Source organism: Desmodus rotundus, chromosome 6, assembly GCF_022682495.2.
Source record: "Desmodus rotundus isolate HL8 chromosome 6, HLdesRot8A.1, whole genome shotgun sequence".
NCBI lineage: Eukaryota > Metazoa > Chordata > Mammalia > Chiroptera > Phyllostomidae > Desmodus > Desmodus rotundus.
This window is the reverse complement of record NC_071392.1, coordinates 75,854,739-75,878,097: the sequence shown is the minus strand read 5'-3', so window position 1 is coordinate 75,878,097 and position 23,359 is coordinate 75,854,739. Positions and strand designations below refer to the sequence as shown.

The window sequence follows — 23,359 nt, the reverse complement described above, 5'->3', positions numbered from 1 at the left end:
AGGTGTGCAGGAAGGCTGCGTGGAGGAGGAGGCAGGGAGGAACTGGGCCTTGACTTGAGAAAGAGAGGAGACCCGCCTAGTGAGAGGGGCACTTGATCAGGAGGCCTCACTGAGCCTGGCTGCCGACTTTGTGTCTCGGGGGGCCGGGGGGCGCCAGGGCTCTGTGCCTGTTTGTGTCCCTGGCAAAGGAATTCGTTCTGAAGGTTAAGAAGGCAAACCACGGAGTCTCCCCGTTAATAGTGTCAATAATCACAACAGCAACAACAGCTAATGTTTTAGGGCTCCAGGCATCGAGCTAAGGGCTTAATTTACACCAAGGCTCTGAGGCTGGTGTGATCACCCTGCAGTGGACACCTGTCACTTTCGCCTGCCCAGCATCTGGTCCTCCTTCTGGTGTCCGTACTGCTACACTGTTTGGGGGACCCACCCTCCTCACTCACTATAGTCCACGCAGTGTTTGCAGGCTAGCACCCTCTTCCCCTCCCTCCGGTGGTGGCCACCACCCTGCCAGCCAACTGAGTGCCCTGCTCTGAGAGGAGCTCCCCACCCCCTTCCGTTGAGACCAGAGGAAAGAGAAGATCCTTTTCCCTCTGGGGGTGCTGAGCTGGCAGGAGGTGGTCCTGGAGCAGGGATGGGAGGGCAGTGCCCGGGAGCCTCCTTCCTGAGCCTTCCCTCTAGATGGGAATGTTCAAATAAAGCCCCTTTTTTTTGTCAAAGCGTGTTACACTGCTGTCTGTCACTGGTGCTCTGGAACCCTGACCAATATGCACCTTCAGATATTCAGGGGAGAACACTAGCAGGTGCAGTTACAGGCCAAGGTCACCGTGTCTGCTTGGAATCTGAAATGCCATCCCCTAGGCCCTGGAGGACAGACTTCCAAAAGTGCAGATCGAAGAACAGGTTGAAGCCAAAGCCTTAAATAGGACGATGACCTCCAGGTGAGACAGCCAATCGACCACACAGTAACCTCACTCCCCGCCAAACCCTGCTGAAGGACAGCAAAGGGTTACAGGAGGGGACACGGTGTGACCACAGGCACAAACGAGGGAGAGTGGACACTGGCAAACAACATTGGAAATTGGAGAGCGGGTGTATGTGTAGTTACTAACATGATGGATTAAAAGCAAAATGTAACAAAAAACTCTCTCATCAAAATTCTGTTCCTAAACCAGAAGGGAGGCAGGTTAAGAAGACACCCAGTTTTCACTGCAGAAACCCCCCAAAGGTTGTGGCTCCAGGCTCCTTTGATCCTGGGGGTGAAGGAAGGGCTGTAACGGGGAGGGGAGCTGAAGGCTGGATAAGTGTTGGAGGCCTTGGTCCCCCCGCAATTCTGTGCACCAGGCCACAGGCCCCCTCCCGACTGGGCAGACCATCGGGTCTGGCTAGGGAAACAGCAAAGCAGGGGCACACAAGTGCAGCCAAGGGGACGAGGCCACACTGAAAAAGAGGGCTTAGAGGGGAAGTCCACACATCAAAGAGCAGTGCGGCCTCGACCTCTGCCCTCCACCCGGCGCCCAGAAGGCTGGCCACGGGCTTATCCCCCGGAGGCAGGAAGTGTGAGGACTCCTCTGTGAGCGAGCGAGCAAAGGAGCCAAAGACACTGGGGCGTCTCCTGCACAAGTACAGCTCAGGCCAGACTAACTTCCCCGGTGAGCCCTTCCAAACCCTGAGAAGGAAGCTCATACTGAGTTTCAAACTCTTTCCAAAAAATAGTAAAGAAGGGAGCCCTCATCCCAAACTCATTCTAGGAGGGCAATATTATCATAATTCCAAAACAAAGACATCACATAGAAGTCAACTTACACAATTTTAGGTCAATTATATCTCAATTTAAAAAATGTTTTTAAGAGCTTGTGATGGAAGTCACAGGGAACCCAAAGTGTGGGCTCACGTGCTACAGCTCCCTGTGGGTGAGGAGGTGAGGGGGTGAGGGTGAGGGGGTGAGGGTGTGAGGGTGAGTGTGTGAGGGTGAGGGTATGAGGGTGAGGGTGTGAGGGTGAGGGTGTGAGGGTGTGAGGGTGAGGGTGAGTGTGTGAGGGTGAGGGTATGAGGGTGAGTGTGTGAGGGTGAGGGTGTGAGGGTGAGTGTGTGAGGGTGAGGGTGTGAGGGTGAGGGTAAGGGTGTGAGGGTGAGGGTGTGAGGGTGTGAGGGTGAGGGGGTGAGGGTGAGTGTGTGAGGGTGTGAGGGTGAGTATGTGAGGGTGAGGGTGAGGGTATGAGGGTGAGTGTGTGAGGGTGTGAGGGTGAGTATGTGAGGGTGAGGGTAAGGGTGTGAGGGTGTGAGGGTGAGGGGGTGAGGGTGAGTGTGTGAGGGTGAGGGTAAGGGTGTGAGGGTGTGAGGGTGAGGGGGTGAGGGTGAGTGTGTGAGGGTGAGGGTGAGGGTATGAGGGTGAGTGTGTGAGGGTGTGAGGGTGAGGGGGTGAGGGTGAGTGTGTGAGGGTGTGAGGGTGAGTATGTGAGGGTGAGGGTGAGGGTATGAGGGTGAGTGTGTGAGGGTGTGAGGGTGAGTATGTGAGGGTGAGGGTAAGGGTGTGAGGGTGTGAGGGTGAGGGTGTGAGGGTGAGGGTGTGAGGGTGAGTGTGTGAGGGTGAGGGTGTGAGGGTGAGTGTGTGAGGGTGAGGGTGTGAGGGTGAGGGTAAGGGTGTGAGGGTGAGGGTGTGAGGGTGTGAGGGTGAGAGGGTGAGGGTGAGTGTGTGAGGGTGAGGGTGAGGGTATGAGGGTGAGTGTGTGAGGGTGTGAGGGTGAGTATGTGAGGGTGAGGGTGAGGGTGTGAGGGTGAGGGTGAGGGTTAGGATTACGGCTCAGGCTGAAAGTGGCCCTGAAAGGAAACCACTGGAAAAGAACACAGGATGAGGAGGAAGGAAGTGCATCCCAAATTCAAAGACCACTTTTGCAAAAACCTGCAAAAAAAGTGAAAGTGAAGGAGAAATTTTTGATGCAGACAGAAAGTCGGCAAACAGAGAAGACACTCTAGCAATGTTGATTTAGAAGAAGAAATTCAGCATAATTTCAAGAGCAGAAAGGAAAAATTCACAATCTGGTGTTAAAGTAGCAGATAATAGAGTACTTGGTGATGTGTATCACATGTTGTCAGTCAAAGTAAGAAAATTCAATCAACTAAGAAGAAGAGAGATTAAAGAGTGAGGTAACGGCCCTGGCTGGCTAGCTCAGCTGGTTAGAGAGCTGTCCTGATACACCACGGTTGTGGGTTCGGTCCCCGGTCAAGGCACATATACAAATAAACTAAAATGCATAAATAAGTGGAACAACGAATCAATGTTCTTTTTCTCTCTCTCTCTCTCTAAAGTCAACATAAAATTTTTTAAAAGTCTTACCTAATTAAAAAACAATGAATGAGAGAACTGTGTTTGTGGGAAATTTGCCTGTCACAGGCAATAAGAAACTGAAGTCATTTTTTAAAGTACATGGACCAACAGAATCTGATTTCATTCTGCGACTTCAGCAGAGGGAACTCTGTCCATGAAGTTGGCCACAGTAGAACATAAAATTCATCCTGATCAGAAAAAAATATTAATGTTTATGTTGTGTTTAAGGATGAGAGAGCTGCTAGTAAAGCATTGAACAGAAATGAGGCCCAAACTGCCGATGGATTTCATATTGGAGTTGATCTAGCATCAGGGACCTCACCTAGGGACAAGTGATAGTGTCTGTGAATCTCCCACTGGAGACCCTGTGGGTGAGGACCACTTTTTGGACTGTGGGAACGTCGTGGCAGTAAGGAGCATGAGAGACCAGCTGATAGGTGTGGGCAGAGGGGTTGGCTATGAGCTGTGTGTGAATACAGGTGAGGCAGCTGGAAGACCAGGTGGTCCCACATTTGTGTGCAGATAAACTGGGACAAACGACTGGGGAGCGAGACAGACTGCACAACCCAGGGTTCCAGTGTGGGAAATAAAGCCTCAAAACCTCTGACTATAAAACCTGTGGGGGTTGAGGTGGGGGGAGAAACTCTCAGCCTCACAAGAGAGTTCATTGGAGAGACACACAGGGTCCTAGAACATACACAAACCCACCCACCCAGGAATCAGCACCAGAAGGGCTCAATTTGCTTGTGGACATTGGAGAAAGTGACTGAAAGCCCATGGAGAGCTGAGCAAGCAGCATTGCTCCCTCTCGGACCCCTCCCCCACATACACAACTGCAGTGATGTGGTTGCCCCGCCCTGGTGAATACCTAAGGCTCCACCTCTTACTATGTAACAGGCACGCTAAGACAAAAAAATATAGCTCTAATGAAAGAACAGATCAAAGCTCAAGAAAAAATACAACTAAGCAACAAAGGGATAGCTAACCTATCAGATGCACAGTTCAAAACACTGGTAATTAAGATGCTCACAGAATTGGTTGAGTATGGTCACAAAATAGAGGAAAAAGTGAATGCTATGCAAAGTGAAATAAAGGAAAATGTACAGGGAACCAACAGTGATGGGAAGGAAACCGGGACTCAAATCAGCGGTTTGGACCAGAAGAAGAAATAAACATTCAACCAGAACACTATGAAGAAAAAAGAATTCAGAAAAATGAGGAGAGGCTTAGGAACCTCCAGGACAACTTTCAACATTCCAACATCTGAATCATAGGGGTGCCAGATGGAGAAGAGGAAGAGCAAGAAATTGAAAACTTATTTGAACAAATAGTGAAGGAGAACTTCCCCAATCTGGCAAAGGAAATAGACTTCCAGGAAGTCCAGGAAGCTCAGAGTCCCTAAGAAATTGGACCCAAGGAAGCTCACACCAAGGCACAGCATAATTACATTACCCAAGATTGAAGATAAGGACAGAATGTTAAAAGCAGCAAGAGGAAAGAAGACAGTTACCTACAAAGGAGTTCCCATTAGACTATGAGCTGATTTCTCAAAAGAAACCTTGCAGGCAAGAAGGGGCTAGAAAGAAGTATTCAAAGTTATGAAAGGCAAGGACCTACATCCAAGATTTCTCTACCCAGCAAAGCTATCATTTAGAATGGAAGGGCAAATAAAGTGCTTCCCAGACAAGGTCAAGTTAAAGGAGTTCATCATCAGCAAGCCCTTATATGAAATGTTAAAGGGACTTATCCAAGAAAAAGAAGATAAAAAACATGAACAGTAAAATGACAACAAACTCACAGCTATCAACAGCTGAACCTAAAAAAAAAAAAAAATGAACTAAGCAAAAACTAGTACAGGAACAGATTCACAGAAATGGAGATCACATGGAGGGTTATCAGTGGGGAGGGGGAGATGGGAGAATGGGGAAAAGGTACAGGGAATAAGAAGCATAAATGTAGGTACAAAATAGACGGGGGGAGGTTAAGAATACTATGGGAAATGGAGAAGCCAAATAACTTACATGGACATGAACTAAGATGGGGGAATGCTGATGGGAGGGGGGCTACAGGGCAGAGCGCAATAAAAGGGAGAAAAAAATGGGAAAACTGTAATAGCATAATCCATAAAAAATATTTTTAAAAAAGCACATTAAAATATGCTCAACATAAATCATTAGGGAAATGCAAATCAAAACCATTATGAGGTTTCACTTCACAGCCACTAGAAAAAATGTGAACAATAGCCAGTGTTGACAGGGACATGAATAAATGAGGACCCTCATGTGCTGCTGGTAGGAATGTAAAATGTTGCGGCCACTTTGGAGAACAGTTCGCCAGTTCCTCAAAAGGTTAAGTGTAGAATTACCATATGACTCAGCAACTCTAATCCTAGGTGTGCACTCTGGAGAATTGAAAACACGTTTGCACAGAAACTTGTACACGAATGTTCGTAGCAGCATAAGCGATCACAGCCCCAAAGGGGAAACAACTCAGATGTCCATCAGCTGATGAAAGGATGAACAAACAATGGAATAGTATTCAGTCTTTATAAGGAAGGAGTCCTGGCTGGTGTAGCTCAGTGGATTGAGCACGGACTGTGAACCAAAGGGTCGCCAGTTCGATTCCCAGTCAGAGCACATGCCTGGGTTGCAGGCCAGGTCCCCAGCGGGGGCCATGTGAGAGGCAACCACACATTGATGCTTCTCTCCCTCTTTCTCCCTCCCTTCTCTCTAAAAGTAAATAAAATCTATTTTTTAAAAAAGGGAGAGAGAAAGGTATGCTGTAACACGATAAACCTAAATAACATGCTAGGTGAAAGAAGGCAGACATAAAAGGCCACGCATCATATTGAAATGCCCCGAATAATCAAATGCACAGAAACAGAGAGTGGATTGATTGGTGGTCGAGTGAGGGTGGAAAATGACACCCAATGGGGAACAGGTTTCCTTCGGGGGGGACGCAAATGCTTCGAAGTTAGATACTGGTCGTAGCTGCATGACTTCATCCTGACAATCGCTGAATTGCCTGCTTTAAAAGGGTGAACTTCAGGGGGTGCGAGTTTTATCTCAAAAAGCTGTTACAAAGTACTTTTAGAAATATCTCTCTTAATGAGACAAATGGGTTGTTTTTGTTTGCTTTGCAATTATTTTTATATCCATGTCTTTAGGAATTCAGTAATAATTTTAGTGCTATTTTTCATTTTTAGAGATACAAGCACAGAAATCTTGTTCACATAAATTAGGAGATGGGAATAGCAAGCACTTTGACAAAACAATTTTAATCAATTCTTTGAGTTCTTTCTGAATGACAGCCAAAATCATAATCTATCATCACAAATTATTTTTAATGGTTTACCTACTGACAAATCTATGCAGTTCTCTCTAATTTGCTGAAAGCAAAGAATTGGAAGTCACCTGACTTACAGAATAATTTTGTTTTTTTTAATTCAGTCAGTAAAGTTACTCTGTCAGTTCTGGCAAATATTCCAAGAAGATTTACCAAGACATCAAATAAGTTAATTATCAAATATAGCAAAGACTTATCAAACCTATTAATTGTAGCTGTTATTTTTTGTCACTTAAAGTAACCTCGCTTAACCTAACATAACTGGAAGGCTTGGGAAACTAAAAACATTGTTAATTTTAATATGGCTTTATTGACATAATTACATATAAAATGCCTTTGTCACACATTTTATATGTACATACGTATGTAACACCCATACATATATGTAACACACATATACACAGACCTAATTTTTTTTCTCAAAACCTTGAAACAGCAGATTTGGCTATTTGATTTATGGAAGACATTTGCTAAATAATCCCGACTTAGTTCTTGTTATCAAATCAATCAACCAAATCAGACTTTTTGTCTGGAAAACCTGACATCACTTTTTAAATCAAATAAATACTTTCATATACCTTCGGGAAGTAAAAAAGACATTGAGCCCTGGTTGGTATGGCTCAGTTGGTTGGAGCAATGTCCTGTAAACTAAAAGTTCACAGGTTCGATTCCCTATCAAGGCATATACCTGGGTTGCTGGTTCGGTCCCAGGTGGGACGTGTACAAGAGGTAACCGATTGATGTTTCTCTCCCTCTCTCTCTTTCTCCCTTCCCGCCCTGTAAAATCAGTGCGCATGTCCTCAGGTGAGAATTAAAAAAAAGACATTGAGAAATAAATTATGACGTACATCTTGCAAATAGATTATTAAAAGCAGATACAATTAGAAAATATGAAATTAATATAATTAATTTATCTATATTTTTAAAATGTTTCAAAAGCAGAAGAAACCCAACATGCTGTTTTTTTATATCAAAGTATTATTTTTAAAAAGTTAAAAACATGACTCATGTAAACACAAAGCAATAATGTATCAAAATAATTCATGAGTCCAGGCTGGTGTGGCTCAGTGGATAGAGTGCCGGCCTGCAAACCAAAGGGTTGCTGATTTGATTCCCAGTCAGGGCACATGCCTGGGTTGTGGGCCAGGTTCCCAGTGGGGAACACGCGAAAGGCAATCACACATTGATATTTCTCTCCCTCTCTCTCTCTGCCTCCCCCTCTCCAAAAATAAATAAATAAAATCTTTAAAACAAATAATGCATGAGGAAATAAGAAGGATGGTACCTGGTTCAAAGGACAATTTGAGGAATGAAGATTTATGTAGCCAGTCAGCGAAAAGAATGCTGCCCTGGCTGAATAGCTCATTAGGAGTGTGGCCCTGTACACCAAAATGTTGCAGGTTCAATTCCCGGTCAGGGCACATGCCTAGGTTGTGGGTTCCATCACTGGTTGGGGTACATAGGAGACAGCACATCAGTATTTCTCTCTCACATTGATGTTTCTTTCTTGCTCTCTCTCTAAAAATCAATAAACATGTACTCAGGTGAGGATTTAAAAAAAGAAAAAACACTGAAGACCATTTGCTAAGTTAGGAACAAAACTGGTTAATATCTTATAGGACATCTGTCATCTCTCCCGAGGAAAAATCTGCTAGTTAACAAGTACCTGCCAAGTCTGGTCCCTAGTCAACAGCGAGTCAGTGCGATGCAGACGCACTCTCCTGGAGAAATGAGCAATCTTCAATCGCTCATCGGTGGGTCCAGGCACACAGCGCTCCAACGTGACATCGAAATGACATGTTGCCGTTATTCCACCTTATTTCCATACTTTGGAAAATTTGTCCTTACACTCGTTATTTAATTTGTATCAATGTAATTTCATGTGTTACTAAAATGAAAAGTTATTTATCATTTGAAAAAGATATAAGAGCATAGGACTCCTTCAGTAAACGTGTGCTTAACTAAAAAGAATCTGATATTAGAAAATCAGAAATAATGCTATTAATTTTGTTAGACATCATGTTCAAACTTTTCCAATAATTTTAATGAAACAGAAAAGCATAAGAACCAATTAGTTTGTCATCTGTCAAATAACTTTATTTTTGTTTAAAGGAAGTGAAAGTATGAAACATTTTATTAGATTAAATAAAATAGGATTAATTGTAATTGGCACATTATTTTCAAATTATTTTTATGGTATACTTGATAAAGTAGGTTATTTTTAATACCTGATTGAATAAAGCACACTTTAATTTGACAAAACTATTGTGTACAATTTTTTTAAATGTGTTTTCGCCAGTCTGTCTTGAAAAAAAATGTGATAGTGCCCTCAAAATCCCACCATTACATTTAGCAACACATTACATGTGTCACACATTACATGTGTTGCTAGCTTATACTGCTCCGTTTCTTTCCAGGAGATAGTCTTCTCAGACGGCGGTTTATTTGAGAATGGGTTCCAAGACTAGCCTGAGAGTGATTCCTTCAGCGTAAGTTTTTATATTCGGTATTTGTCGCTGATGCCGGTTGTGCCTTCGCCCTCACAGGACGTTTTCTCAAGGGCCGTGACACCAGTTAGGTTATCACAGAGGTGAAATGTCACCCACGCCCCCATGCTGTTGTACAATACACCCAGACTCGGAAACCTCCAACAAGGACCAAAATACAGTCTTTAACACCTGCTTCAGCCTTAACAGATACACAGGTGTGACAGAGGAAGACCAGAGCCGGGGGACAGGATGGGGCGCCGATTAAGCTCCCAGGAAGCTTTCTCCAAAGCAGATTTCCAAACTGTGCCTTTGTTCGCATCCCGCAGGTTTCCATACCCAGAGGCAGTGCACCTTGAGACCCATAGCTGGGGGTGTGCCGTGGGAGCCAGGCCGTGGTGAAGTGGGCACGGGAAGTGTTTGAAATGCACAGCTGTGGCTGCTGGATGGACAACAGATGGCTGGTGTGAGTGGAAGCCGGAGGTCATGCCAGAATCCGCGCTGCAGGGAGGGTGGCCTGGGCCAGGGCTGGGGCAGTGGAGCTGGACGTGGTCGGGACGTGGTGGGAGGGAACGAGAAGAGAGAGGGAGGAAGCACGGATTTCCACGTGGGGAACTGGGGAATGTGGGGAGATGGGAGGGTGGGGAGGAGGGGGTGGAGGAGGAAAGGATGCGAGGAGTTGGAGAGGATCATCAGCAAGTGAAAACGGCAAGTAGGAAGTTGTGTAAATGAGGCTGGTGTTCAGAGTCAAGGCCTGGTGGAAACATCCAATAGGGGAGCCGCAGGCGCTCAGAGAACATTAATAACCCACGGACTTGAATGAGGTACTTACTTTGGGGGAGAGATGGGTAGAGACCCTCCTTGTCTACCAGTTTGTTTTTAAACTTCTTTATCTCATATAAAGGATTTGTGTTCACTACTTTTGTTTCATTTATCAATGCTTCTATTTTTCTTGGCACCATGTTTTTTAAAATACTGTTGCTTTTTCATACATGCTGATGGTATAATGCCTCGTCTAGGACTGGACCACCATTTTTCCATAATAAAATCTGAAATCATCACCTATTTATGTTTGCAAACAAATCATAGAAGCAAGACTCAAATAACTGTTGAGATTTTTCATAATGGTTACAAAAATAAGTAAATTTGTTTAAGGACAATCAATATTATGACATTCTGTTTAGTTTAGTCTTTTCATTCCGGGACAGGGAATATTAGTTTTTAAAAATATTTTGAATTGGTAACACATAAACACAGTGCAGGGCTTTAGAAAGTTACAATTATACAGTTAAAAATAAATCTCTTGGTTCTTTCTTGCAAAACGGAACAAACCTCTTATCATAGGATGCAGCAATTGTGCTCCTTGGGATTCACCCGAAGGAACTGAAAACTTACGTCCACACAAAACCCCGCACACAGAGGTTTATGGCAGCTTTGTTCGTAATTGCCAAAACTTGAAAAAGACCAAGATGCCCTTCAGCAGGCGAGTGCTTGAATAAACTGTGAAACACCCAGAAAAGGGAGTATCACTCAGTGCTGGAAAGAAATGAGCTGTCAAGCTGGGGGGAGACATGGAGGAACCTGACTGGCATCTTACTAAGGGAAAGAAGCCGACGTGAAAGTGTGTACGCCATGTGATTCCGACTGTGTGACAACCTGGAAAAGGCAGAACGATGGAGACAGTCAAAGGATCACTGGGGAGCAGGGGTTTAGCTGCAGGTGGTGATGGTGGGGAACGGGCAGAGCATGGAGGGTTTTAGGGCAGTGGAACTACTCTGCACGATACCGTAATGGCGGACACATGTGGGATTTTTCATCTGTCCAGACCTTAGAATGTCCACCACCGAGAGTGGACCGTAAAGAGAACCACGGACTCTGGTTGAGAATGATGAGTCAGCGCAGGTTTGTTGATGGTAACAGACGGACCGCCCCGGTGCCTGACGTCCACAGTCAGGAAGGCTGTGCCTGTGTGGGGGCGGGGCAAAGGGCCAATGGGAAATCTCTGTACTGTGAAGCTAAAACTGCTCTTAAAAAAAATCTTAATTTAAAATTAATTTAATTTTAATTGACTTTTAATAAAGTTATTTTTGATTGATCTTGGAAAAAAGCGAGGAGAGAGAGAGGGAAAAAAACGTCGATTTGTTGTTCCACTTATTTATGCATTCGTTGGCTGATTCTTATGTGTGTCCTGGAGGAGGATTGAACCCACAACCTTGGTGTATCTGGGACAACACCAGAGCTACCACGCCAGAATAATTTACTTTTTAAAAAAAGTAAATTGCTTGTCCTTCCCGCTCCCCTGTACTTGGGTTCCTTTCCCAGAGGTAACCACTGTTTGTAGCTTTATTGGGGCCTCCCCTGTATACATAATCAGAAGTAACAGCTTTCCCTGGTTGGCGAGGCTGTGTTAGTTTGGCGTCCTCCTGCAAAGCAAAAGGTCACCAGTTCAATTCCTGGTCAGGGCACCTGCCTGGACTATGGGCCTGGTCCCCATCTGAGGGCATGTGAGAGGCAACTGATCAATGTTTCTCTCCTTTTATTTTCTTCCTACCTTCCTCTCTCTAAATAAATAAATAAAATCTTTAATTTTTTTTAAAAAAAAGAAGTAACAGTTTTATGTGCACGTGGAAGCCGATCTCACACACACCGCTGTTGCGCTGTTTTACGAAGTACTAATTCCATGACAGCGCATACGGAGCTGCTTCAGTCCTTTAAACAGCCGCACGATGTTCCACTTACCAACCATCTGTTATTAAAGCTCTAGAAGTTCTAATCGGTTCTCTTCCCTCTCTACCCTATCACTTAAAAAAAAATTTTTCCTGTTCCTTGTCAATCTCTTCAAGTTTATTTTTCAATTCAATAAACAGACATGCATGTTTTAGACACTGGGTCTATAATTCCAATATCTGGCATCTTTGCGGGACTGTTTCGGTATCTATGATTTTTTGCTGGCGTCTCATGCCCGCTTCCTGTTTCCTCGGGCGCACAATCCCAGGCGGAAGAAGGTCTGAGGTGTGAGAGGGCACAGAGGGCACATCTAAGTGAGCATTTTATTACGTATATTTTGCTGAAAAAAGAATAAAAATGTTTAAAAAATTAGGTAGAACACCTGATAAATACACAACGAAAAGTTAAAAAACATGCACACAAAAAACATACCCTGGTGGGAAAGCAGACACAGGGCTGGATGTGCGTGGGCTGCGTGGAAGGGGCTGTGACAGATGCAGGCCGGGCAGAGTGGGGCTGTGGTGTTCAGGGAAGACTCCTCGGAGGAGGGGGCTTGAGCGGTCTGTGGAGGTGAACGAGGCTGACGGGGAGGGGGGAGTTACAGCCCAGGCTGAGGAGGAGGCCTGGGTGAAAGTAGAGCCGCAGGGGCAGCTTGGAGGGAACCACATGGCAGCGTGTTGTTCCTGGTCCCTGCAGCGTGAGGCAGGGGCGGACAGGGCCAGGGACGTGGTCGCCATGAAGGGGCCTGAAGGAGGGGATGACATGCCCTGTGCAAAGTGAATGGGGGCTGTTCTACAGGCAGGGAATGCAGCCAGGGGCTGTCAGGTTGTCCAGGAGGGTGGAGGCCAGTAGAGGGAGAGGAGCGGATGGAATCAGAGAGCCAGCGAGGTGGAGTTGGAAAGCTTGGTGATGCAGGATCCGGGAGAGGACCGGCTCAGGCAAGGTCACAGCTGTAGGGAAAGCAGGGGGTGGGGGTGCGTTGGGCCTGGTGAGGGAGCCTGTGAAACCCTCTGAGGCAGGGAGAAGCTCCAGGGGAGGCCAGGATCCTCCTCGCCATCCAGGTGGAGGCCTTCGGGGCCAGCCGGTGGCCTCCCACGTGGAGTCAAGATACCCAGCTCTGCTGAATTATTTAGCCGCTGCCTCTCAGCTGTGACTGCATCAGCAGGGCCTGGGCAGGTGCTAGAAAGTCAGGCTCTTCTGCTGGCTGCCCAGGAAGCGGGGGCAGGGGAACCCTGAGCCTCAAGGAGAGAGCCCACCCCTTGCCTGCAGCCAGGCCTCTGGCTGGGCTGGATTGGCGGAACTGTCCCTGCACCTTCCCTCCTGCCCACTTCCGGGAGGCCAGAAGCCTGGCCCTCTGACACCGCTTGGCAAGGTTGGCTCCATGGGTGGGCTCATGAGAATGAAGCTCTGAAGGGGGAATGTGTCCTCACCCTGGTCCAGGCCCTCTGCCCCCCCATCCCTCAGCTTGTCACTTTGGAATCCCAGGAACCCGACAAGGAAGGCCCTAGGAGCAAAGCTCAGCAGGTGCAGCAGCCTCTGGCCCTGACCCCTGCGGCCTGGCACTGGGCAGTCGATTGAAACCCTGGGCCCTGGTGAAAGCCTGGGCCAGAGAAAGCCCTTCCGGTGACCCAGCCCCCAAGACCCCTATTTCTGCACCATCTGCCTGTCCCCCGCCTACGCCCACTGTAAGCCCAGAAGTCAGCCTCCACAGGTGTCAGCAGCTCCGTTCAGCGCAGCCATGGGGCATGGGGAAGCGGGCTAAGCTGTCCTTCCTGAGGGTCCCAGGGCTGGTGGCCCACACAGTGTGGGCTGGCCGCTCCTCCCATGAGGAGCTCATCTGCCCCCTTCCCTGTGGTACCACACTTTCTCCCGGCCCTTGGGCTGCCCCTAGCCCCCCCCCAGGATGTGCATACCCCACACAGGCCTACCCCCTCGCTGATGGCCTAATTCCTGGAGGTGTGTTTTTCTCCAGTGTGGTATGTGTTCAGGTAGCAATGTCTTCTCTCTCGTGGGGAGAATTACAGGGCTCCTAGGAGAGGCATTTTGGGGTGGCCAGGACCTTTCCACCCAAGAGCAGCTGCTGGAGACAGGTCACAGGACAGAGTGTGTGTCCCTTGGGGACATCCCATGGCTACTGTGGGGGTAAATGGACCATGAGGAGGTACGGGGAGCCTGAAGCTCTGCCCCGGAATGGGAAGGCTGGCTGTGCTGCCCCAGGGTCAGATGAGCTTCCTGGGGCCTCCTTCCTCCTCCATTTGGGCCACCCCCAGGAGAACGGTTGGTGGTGAGCAGTGCCCCCTGCACCTCACCTGCCCCTTGAGCTACAGCTCCTCCTCCCCCGTCCTGTTCTTCTCAAAGCTTGCCACCTTCCAGGCCTGCCTGGTCCAGGACAGGCCCTCAGGAGCCCCTGCAGCTGTGCCTCCACTGTCCTTTGGCGCAGAATCTAGCCTGCCATGGGCTGACTGTGGCCCTGCTGGGCCCCCCACCTGACCTGCTGTGACCCCCATTAGAGCAGAGACCAAGTCCCGGGGTCTGGAGCTGTAGGACCAGGGGTGGCCTCAGAACAGACCCATCACCAGTGAGGAAACGGAGGCCCAGCCCAGGAAGGACTTGCACCCCAGCACAGATGACCCAAGTGGCCTGACAGGTCACTTTCTAACACACCCACACAGGGAAACCTCTGAAAGAAGTGAAGAGGTGAACAGCGTGTGTTCAGGGTGTCGGAGGACAAATAGCTTCTTTGCATTTCTCTTCGTTTTGATGTAGAGACCAAGGACCAGGGACAGAGGTGGTGTCCGATGGCTTGCCGTTGGGCAGGGGGCACCCGGGCTCGGGTTACTGCCCCCCGCTGGAAACAGGGCGCGGGGCCAGCAGGATCGGTGGCTATTACTAATGCATGTGCTGGCTGTGGCTGTGCGGCCATCTCCACCTCCGCAGCTGGGTCCCGGGAGGTGGGGGCGCCTGAAGCCCAAGTTCACCCTGCCCTGGCCCCAGCCACAGCCCTGGGGAAACGCCAAGACTGGCCTGAGGGGACAACCGGCTCCCACAGTCTGACAGCTCAGACCAGCAAAACAGAGGGGTCAGGCGGGATCCTGGTCCAGTGCTCCCCAGTGACGTGATCCCTGCAGCTCGGAGCCTGGCGGACGCATCCGTGTCAGCCGCCTCCCGCAGCTCTGGCAGCTCCTCCGATTTGAATTCCGTTTTTGCAAGGAAAATGACCTGCGTCCCCGCGAGGGCCTCCACCCTGAACAGTCTCCCTGCTCTTCCCGAGGCGCCCAGGGCTGCTCTGCTCCACGAAGGCCCCAGACAGGCTGCTGGCTCCTCCCGGAGCCACGATCAAGGTGCTCCCTGGGTGCTCGGGCGAGTGGCTTTCCTGGGCTGGGCCTCAGCGTCCTTGCCTGGATGCCGGTGGGCCTGGTGTTACTGGCCGGTCTGTCTGTCTGTGCCCTGCCTTGTTGCAGAAAGGATTGCTGGAGGAGATACAGAGGGCAGATTACCGTCCCGTGCAACAGGTCACAGGTGTTTCGGCACGGAGTTGAAGTGACTTGCTCAAGGCCAAACGGAACTCATCCAAGGTCACACACCGACCTCCTTATCGCCAGCCCCGGGTTCTTTCCACCAGACTCCTATAGCTCCCCATGAATAATTCCCACCCGGCTGGCAGGGCGGTCATCGACCACATGCCCCTTCTCGCTTTTCTGGGGCAGCAGCTCCAGCCTGTCTGCTCTCCCTCTGGCAGCTCTCCACCCGCTCCCGCGAGCTGGAGGACCTGGGTGTTCAAAATTCTTTCCATTTCTTTCCCCTGCTGGATGGAAGCAAAGAACGTCTCTCTCTTCCTCGGGTGGGCACCTCACGCCCCTCCAGCTGCCTTGTGTAGTCCTAACTGGAGTCTCGTCCATAAAATCGTCCATTCAGGTCTGGCGCAAATGCACATGTGAGACATTCACAAGCGTGCACACACTCACTCATCCACATTGCGAGAGCACCGCCAGTAAAGCATCTTTAATTCATAACTGGGCATTTGCGATAACGAGAGTAGGAAGAAATGTACCTTTGTACCCTGCGTGCAAACAACTAGTGTTGAAAAAATCAGGAGCATATTGAGAAAAAAAGACTTCTTTAATACCCTACGAGAAGTGTAGACACCGGCCCTTCGGGAGGTTATGGCAAGAGAACTGATGACAGGAAGCTGTCCCCTCAGCTGAACTCTGGGCCCTGAGACTCCTCTTACCATTTGAGTAGAGCCAGAACTCCTGTGACCTTTCTCTGTAAATGCTAAAAACTCATGTTTCCTGAAACAGAGTCTCTGATTGGGCCCTTTGTCACCTTCCAACATGGAGGGCCCCAGTTAAGCAGTTTGCCCCCAAACCTCCTCCAATGCTGTTGGGCGCCCCGAGGTCCCCTCTGTGGTTCAGTGTCTGGCGCAGACGTGAGTCTTTGGCGCAGCTGGCTGTGGTCGGGCTGGTGGGAGGCAGTGCCCTGAAATCCAGCTCACGTTCTGAAAGGAGCATCCGGCAGCTTCTACAGAACAGGGCTGTGGAACCAGAAACTTTAAATACCAGACTCAAAAAAGTAAATTAATAAAGTAAAATAAAATACCAGACTCAGTTGTTTCCAGGTGCTTCAGAAATGTACTTGACAACTATTAGTAATAGCAGAATGTTAGAATAACCCACAGGGAGCAATAAACTGTGATATATGTACATAATGCAGTTTTACACAACTGTTAAAAAAACAGAAGAAATAGCCCTGGCTGGTGTGGCTCAGTGGATTGAGTGTGGGACTGAGAACCAAAGGGTCACCAGTTCAATTCCCGGTCAAGGCACATGCCTGGGTTGCCAGCTGGGTTCCCAGTGGGGGGGGGGGGGGTGAACCAGAGGCAGCCACACATTGATGTCTCTCTTTCTCCTTCCCTTCCCCTCTCTCTAAAAATAAATAAATAAAAATCTAAAAAAATAAATGTAATAAAAAATAAAAGAAATAAAGATTTTTAAAAATTTACTTCTCTGGAGTGACCTCCCAGATATATTAAATAAAATTTAAGAAACTTTAATGTTAAGACAGGTATAGATGCTAGATTTATCTGCTATGCTTTGTTTATGGGTTTGGCTAAGGAGCTTTGTAAATATTTTGCAAAATTATAAAACAAAATTAAATGTAAACCACTTGTAATAGCAAAATATATGAAACAACCAAAATATGACTCAGTAGTGGACTGGCTAAATGATTTTCGCTTTATTCATAAAATGAATTCTGTGCAGCTATAAAAAAGAATGAGATTGGCTTTCAGGTACTTTTTTGAAATGATGCTGTGCTGAACACACAGAGTAAACCACAGGACATACGTGTAATAGTGAATATAATATGTTTGCCTGCATCTTTAAAAACCGTGGGAGGAAACGAAAGATATAATAAAAGTAGTTGGAAAGAGGAAAATGGAGAAGCTAGAGCATGGGTAGGAAGATTTTTTATTATCTTAAATGTTATCTTAGGTTCTGACCAAGTAAATATATTACCTCTGTAAAAATAAAAATTAATTAAAACATTATTTAAAAATGAAATATTAAAAAAGTCCTAAAAATCAAAAGTGGAATAAAACAAAGGAACCCTTGGATCTCATTAAATGGCACATCCCCAAAGACAGTACAAATGACTCTAAAACACAGAAATCTGACTATATTCCCAGTGGAACATATTCTACAGATAAAAGAACCGAAAACTCCTCAATAGTGTTGAGCCATCATGCCGGCGGTGGAGGGGTTGGCTTTGCTATTCTGAGCCAGTTGTGCTGGGTGGTGGAATAAATGCAGTGAGCAATTAAGTCGCTGTCCTGGAGAGCAGACAGCTGAGAACTGCACCAGCTGGAACATGTCCCCCAGAGCCAAGTGGGGATCATGGAGGAGCCCCTCTCTCCAGCGGGCACCCCCTGGCATTGTGCTGAAAATGTATCCTTCACACTGGACACGGTAACTAGCATTACCAGAGAAAGTGTCACTTTCACCCAGGCTCAATGCTGCAGGCTCATCTGAAAGGGTGCGGTGTAAACGGAGACCTCGGCTGGGCGACTCCCAGAGAGAACTGCTCCAGGGTGGGTGCCGGAAGGACTGGGAGGTGGCGGGGAGGCCTCTCAGGGTAGAGGGACTTGCCCCATTCATGGAAGGGGGAGCTTGCAGAAGGGGCAAGTTTGGGGTTCACGTAACGTGTTGGCATTGAGGTTCCTGTGGGCCGGGCAGGTGCGGGTGTCCAGGGGCCACCTGAAACTCGGGGAGATCTGCCTGGGCAAACCCATTCTGCTGAGGACGGCGTGTAGCTGGTAGTGGAAGTTGGGTGACATCCCAGCCATGTTGAGAGGCTGTTGTATGTAACAGATGACCACACCTGGGAGGCTTCAACCACAGAAATGCACTGAGTTTGTGGGCCAGAAGTCTGAACTGGAGCAGACAGGGCTGCTCCCTCCTGAGACTCTGGGAGAGGGTACCGCATGCCTCCCCAGGCACTGCCATCACTGCCTCCTCCTCTGGGGCGTCTGTCTCCTCTGTGTGTCTGCTGTAAGGACACGTGTCACTGATGTAGGGCCCACCCAGATAATCCCGGATGATCTCCTTGCCTCAAATCCTTACCTCGATTACATCTACAAAAACCCGTTTCCAAATTAGGTAACATTCCCAGGTCCTGTGGATTGGGATGTGGATACATCTTTTGGGGAGCCACCCTTCAGCCCCCTATGGCCCACTTAAAGGAGAAAAAACAGGCAAGGACCCCGAGAACAGGAGCCGCCCCCAGGGCTGGGCCACTGATGCCACAGGACTGCAGAGAGTCCCACTCGGGGAGGAGAGAGGGTGGAAGTGGATGTTTCTACTTTCTTTGGATGCTACTCTTACACCACGGGTTTATTTCTCCGGGGTTTAGCAAAGTCTGTATTGAATGTTCCCGTCAGTCTCGCCTGTGCGGTGAAGAACGTGGCTCTTGGGCCAGAGTGGCAGAGGGAGCGCAGCTCACCTGGGGCCAAGGCAGCTTCCGCAGCCAACCGGGGAGAGACGATGTGGGGGGCACCCGGAGCTCAGAGGCCCCGCCCTCCCAGCTGCAGGCTCTCGGGCAGTCGGGATTCTGTTCTGTCCGGGAAGGTGATGTTGTTTACACGAGAAGCTGGTAGTCCGGCTACAGAATAAGGAAGGCAGGGGAGAGGTGGGGGAGGGCCAGGCAGAGAGATGGAGTCCAGACCCCGCAAGGTCTGGGTGCCCCCCTTGCCCAGGGAAAGCCTGCTCGACCTTCTTTAAGACAGTGAGCCTCAAGACAGCCGGGGCAGCCCCTCGACCTAGCGCCGCCTCCCCGGGGCTCGCCCACGCAGGTGCTGGGCGAGTGCGCGCCTGTGCGTCCAGTGAGCGGTCTGGGTGGTATCGAGGGAGCAGGTGCCCCAGGCCGGTCTGGGGCACGGCTTTCTCTAAGCTGGGGGCTGGAGGCGGGCGGGAGCGGCTGTAAAGGAGCGAGCTACACGGGCCTGGACAGAGCTGGGCAGACCCCCTGGCTGCGGGATTCCCAGAGCCACAGTTCCCTCCCCAAAGCAGAAGATAATAGGGCCACCCCGGGGGAGATTGTTTGGGGGTCAGACGGGCACACACACTGAGCGGTCACTGAGCAGTAGCTCTCACAGCCCCGCGGGGGGCAGAGGAGACTGAGGAGGACCGGCAGGGAAAGCCTAGCACCACCGTGGGGACAGGGGCCCTGTGGCCTGGGGTGACAGAAGCAGGGTTGGGAGCTGGCTCTGGGAGGCACTAGGAAAGGGCAGTTCAGGTCCTGAAAGCAGAAAAGCCCCCTGAAGGAGGAATGTCTTAGTGAACCTCACTACTCAGGTCATGGGGGGCATCGTGCAGATTAGTGGGTGCCCTAGCCAGGAAGACTAGGGGGTGCTTTTCCAAACAATTGTAAGGAGAAGATCCTGCACCCTTCCTCATGCTCAAGATGCCTGTCATCAGGAAGTTCTGCGTGGTGTCTCTCCTGAGGTCTGCATGCTGCAGCCTCACATCTACATGGGCCCTGTGCTGGGCTGGGAGACACAGGCAGAGGTTCCTTGGGGAAAAAACACACAGGTCAAGATTGGAGGCTCCTGTTAAGCTCCATGGTGACAACCATGTGCACCCTGGGCTTTGGAGGGCCAGTGGGTGGGGAGGGACCCAGCTGCCTCCTGGAGGAGAGAGGGCTTGTCTTAGAGCTCTATTCTCAGCCTCTGCCAACTTCAAAAGCAATGTCCTTTACTGCTGGCGCCATTGGCTGGAACCCGGGATGAGCACAGGAATGCTGGAAGCAGGTGGGCACAGTTGATACACGCACAGGCTTCACGTGCTCTCAGCGGTAAACAGAGACAACCTGATCCTAAACAGTCATTTCCAGGCTGCCCACGTGGTCCTACCCACCCACATCTCTCACTGGGCTGATGATGGGCCTGTTTGTTCAAAGACCCCAGGGCCTCTCCTTGCTTGACTCTGTAGAGATCTAGGGCGGTGTGGAATCGCATATTCCAGGATGAAGGGGCCCCAGTTCCCCCACCCGGGGGAAGGCAGCTCTGCCGAGAAGATTCTTCCTGCCTCTCTCCCAGCCCCTTGCCCGCTCCGGCCTCTCACTGCCCCACAAACGGCTGTCCTGTAACGCTGCAGGTTCTGTGCTTCTCTGTGATTCCCGGGGCCTCCAGGCCAGGCTGGTGGAGGAGGACAGAGGCACCTGGTCACCTGGCCCTGACTCCTCCCGCATCCACCAGGCCAGAGCTGCTCCTGCTCCTGCTCCCTGCTGGGTGTGGGCTGACTGGGTTCCTGCAGCCAGTGTGCAGGCTCCTGAGGCTTCATGTCCCCTCTCCCCACCTCTCCCAACCCCCCCACCTCCCCTCTTCCCAGACCACTCCCCTGCCCGTGGCTCTGAGGGCAGGACACTGTCATAACTCAGCAGAAACTGGGGTACCAGCCAGCACATGGGCTCGTGGAACGCAAGTCGCCCGAGTTCTGAGCCTGCCCTTGCCCTGGTCACCATAGTGCCATGCTGCCGGGCCCTCAAACTCCCAGCCAGTCACTGAAGGAGTCGGACAGGAGCCAGATGTGTCTGGCCTGGGACACTCGGGCGTGCACCTTGGCCTTCTCTCCCAGCCCCGACCCTATGTAGTCACTTTGGGAAGCCGTCTTCCCAGAGCCCTGGGTGCTCCCTCCACTGGCCCACAGCCAGCCTCTTCTGGGACATCCGTTTCCAGTTCCCCGGGCTTTCTAGCCACCTGCTCTCCTGTTCTCTCCATTCCAGTGCTCCAGCGTCCTCCACCTTTTGCCACTACGGTCCTCACTTTATGTCGAGGCCCCCACATGGGACGTCCTTAGCCTCCAGGACCCACCACGGGTTTACTTCCCAGGCCTCCTGCTAGACAAGCAGGGCCCCCACCAAAGCAGGCCTGAGACCCCAGGCCCCAGGAAGGAGGGCTGCTCCCCAGGCTCTGGAGAATGGGTCTGGCCCAGATGCTGCAGGAGGGAGAAAGCACTTCTTCCTGGGGGTCAGGGAAGGCTTCCAGGAGGAAGCAACTTTGAAGTTGGGTGGACTGGGAGTGGGTGAGGAGGCATGGGGGCAGAAGGGTTGGCTTGGGCACAGCCGAGGCAGGAAGGTGAGGGTGCTGCCCAGCCTTGAGGCCTTCAGGAGGCGCCTGGAAGCCCTGCAGTGGCAGGTGGGTGGGAAGTGGGGTGGGCTGAGGGGTGCCACGCTGACAGCCTTTCTGAGGCTGGGGCTTTCACAGCACCCAAAGGAGGACGGGGCCAGGAGTCCATTCCTTCACGGCGCTACTGACCCGCTGTTCCTTCGGCCAAGTTGCTCCTGTCTTTCAGTCTGAGTGCCCTCACTTGTGGCGCGGGAGAACAGGGGTGGGGAAGTCTTAAGAACAATGGATGAAAGTGGGGCTGTGCGAAGCAATGGGGGCGTGGGGAGCCCAGGGCCCAGTCAGCCTCCTGCCTCTGTCCGCCCAGCAAGGCGGTATGACAGCCGCTGCCTTTGGTACCTGTCGTGACAGCTGACCCTGCGGTCCTTACCCCAACCCATGATGGTCTCCTGACCCCAACTACCCATCTCCAGCTCAGGACGGCCCCTTCCAGCTGTTGCTGGCCATGGGAGGGGGACAAATGCCCCCCCCCCGAACTCCTGCCCTAGAGGAGAAGGAAGAGCCACCTCTCAGGGCGGCCACATGGCCCCAGGTCCCCAAGTGTCAATACTGAATTGTCTGGATTTCTGTGCACCCAGGGCCCTGCAGCCTGGGGTGGGTGAGGGAGACAGCCCGCCAGGGACGGGACAAAGCAAGCAGGACCCAACACACCTCCCCTAGGAGCCTCCCCTTGGCACGGCATCCAGCTTGTCAGCATTTGTGACAGCGAGTGCGTGTGGCTTTGGTAATAGGCATGACCTTTGACCTAGAGATGCCACATATAAGAATGTAGCCTAAACAAAACAAAACAAAAATGTGTTTGTGTGATAGCAGGAAATTAGAAATGACCCAAATGTCCTGAAGACGGGCTTGGTGAACTAAGGAATAAGCATAGTATGAAATGATACTTAGCTCTGAACTGTCACGGGAGGTAACTGCCCACATGGGAAACGGTGACTCAGTGGGAAAAGGAACACACAAAGCAGTCTTTACAAAATGGTCTCACTTTTTTGCCCTGACCGGTGTGGCTCAGTTGGTCGGGCAACATTCCATGAAAGCTTAGGGTCACCGGTTCGATTCCTGGTCAGAGCCAATCATGTTTCTCTCTTACACTGATGTTTCTCTCCCTGTCTTTCTCTGTCCCTTCCCCTCTCTCTAAAAATAAATTAAAAATTTTTTAAGTTCTCATTTTTGATTAAAACAAAATACACAGAAAAGGAGGCTCATGCAGCGGGAAATGGTCTGGGGTTGTGACGTCTGCTAGGCCTTCTCTGTCTGCTTTTCTACGGTTTACTTCTGTGATGTGGTGGGCGGGGCACCAAACATTCATTTTAAAATTAGAGAAAAAGGAAACACAGAAACACAAAGCACCCAGACAAATTGTGCTGGGAGGCACAGCCATGGCACAAAGGTATGAGCAGGCCTGGCACCCACCCTAGCTGCCCCCTTCCTTCTCTCCACAGCTTCTCCGCCACTCAGGTACTGTGACCTTCCCGGTGAGCAGGGTCTCCGTCTCCTGGGCCCTGTCCCTGGGGCCAGTGTTCCCTGGGCTCCCGGCTCAGGCCAGGTAAGGGAGCTCCCCAACCTCCCCGCCGAGGCAGTACAGCAAGCCCGCACCACCGTAGCTGAGGGGCCAGTCTTCTCAGTCCCAGCCCTCTGCGCGTCCAGTGGGGGTGGGGGTCAGGACCCTCTGAGAGGGGACGGAGGTCCTGCTTGCCGAGGGCTCCCCACTTTCGCTTACTCACCCTGTGGTGAGGTCCTGGGGAAGGCTCTGGCCTGCAGAGACAGAGAAGAAACAGACGCGGAGGGCCTCTCACT

At 50.3% G+C, this 23,359-nt stretch overlaps 1 protein-coding gene and 1 pseudogene across 1 annotated transcript in view; one reads left to right on the top strand and one right to left on the bottom strand.

Annotated features, from left to right (window-relative positions):
- The first annotated feature begins 927 nt into the window (after window positions 1–927).
- LOC112299834 (RNA-binding protein 34-like) overlaps window positions 928–23,359 on the top strand; it is a 25,073-nt pseudogene continuing 2,641 nt past the window's right edge.
- LOC123479176 (atherin) overlaps window positions 16,028–23,359 on the bottom strand; it is a 23,204-nt gene continuing 15,872 nt past the window's right edge. Inside the window, exons 9-11 of the mRNA XM_053927386.1 lie at window positions 22,976–23,317; window positions 18,883–19,041; window positions 16,028–16,417 (exon numbers count right to left, since the gene is read on the bottom strand). The gene's annotated coding sequence lies outside the window, so the exon portion shown is untranslated. The remainder of the gene's footprint in view (window positions 16,418–18,882; window positions 19,042–22,975; window positions 23,318–23,359) is intronic.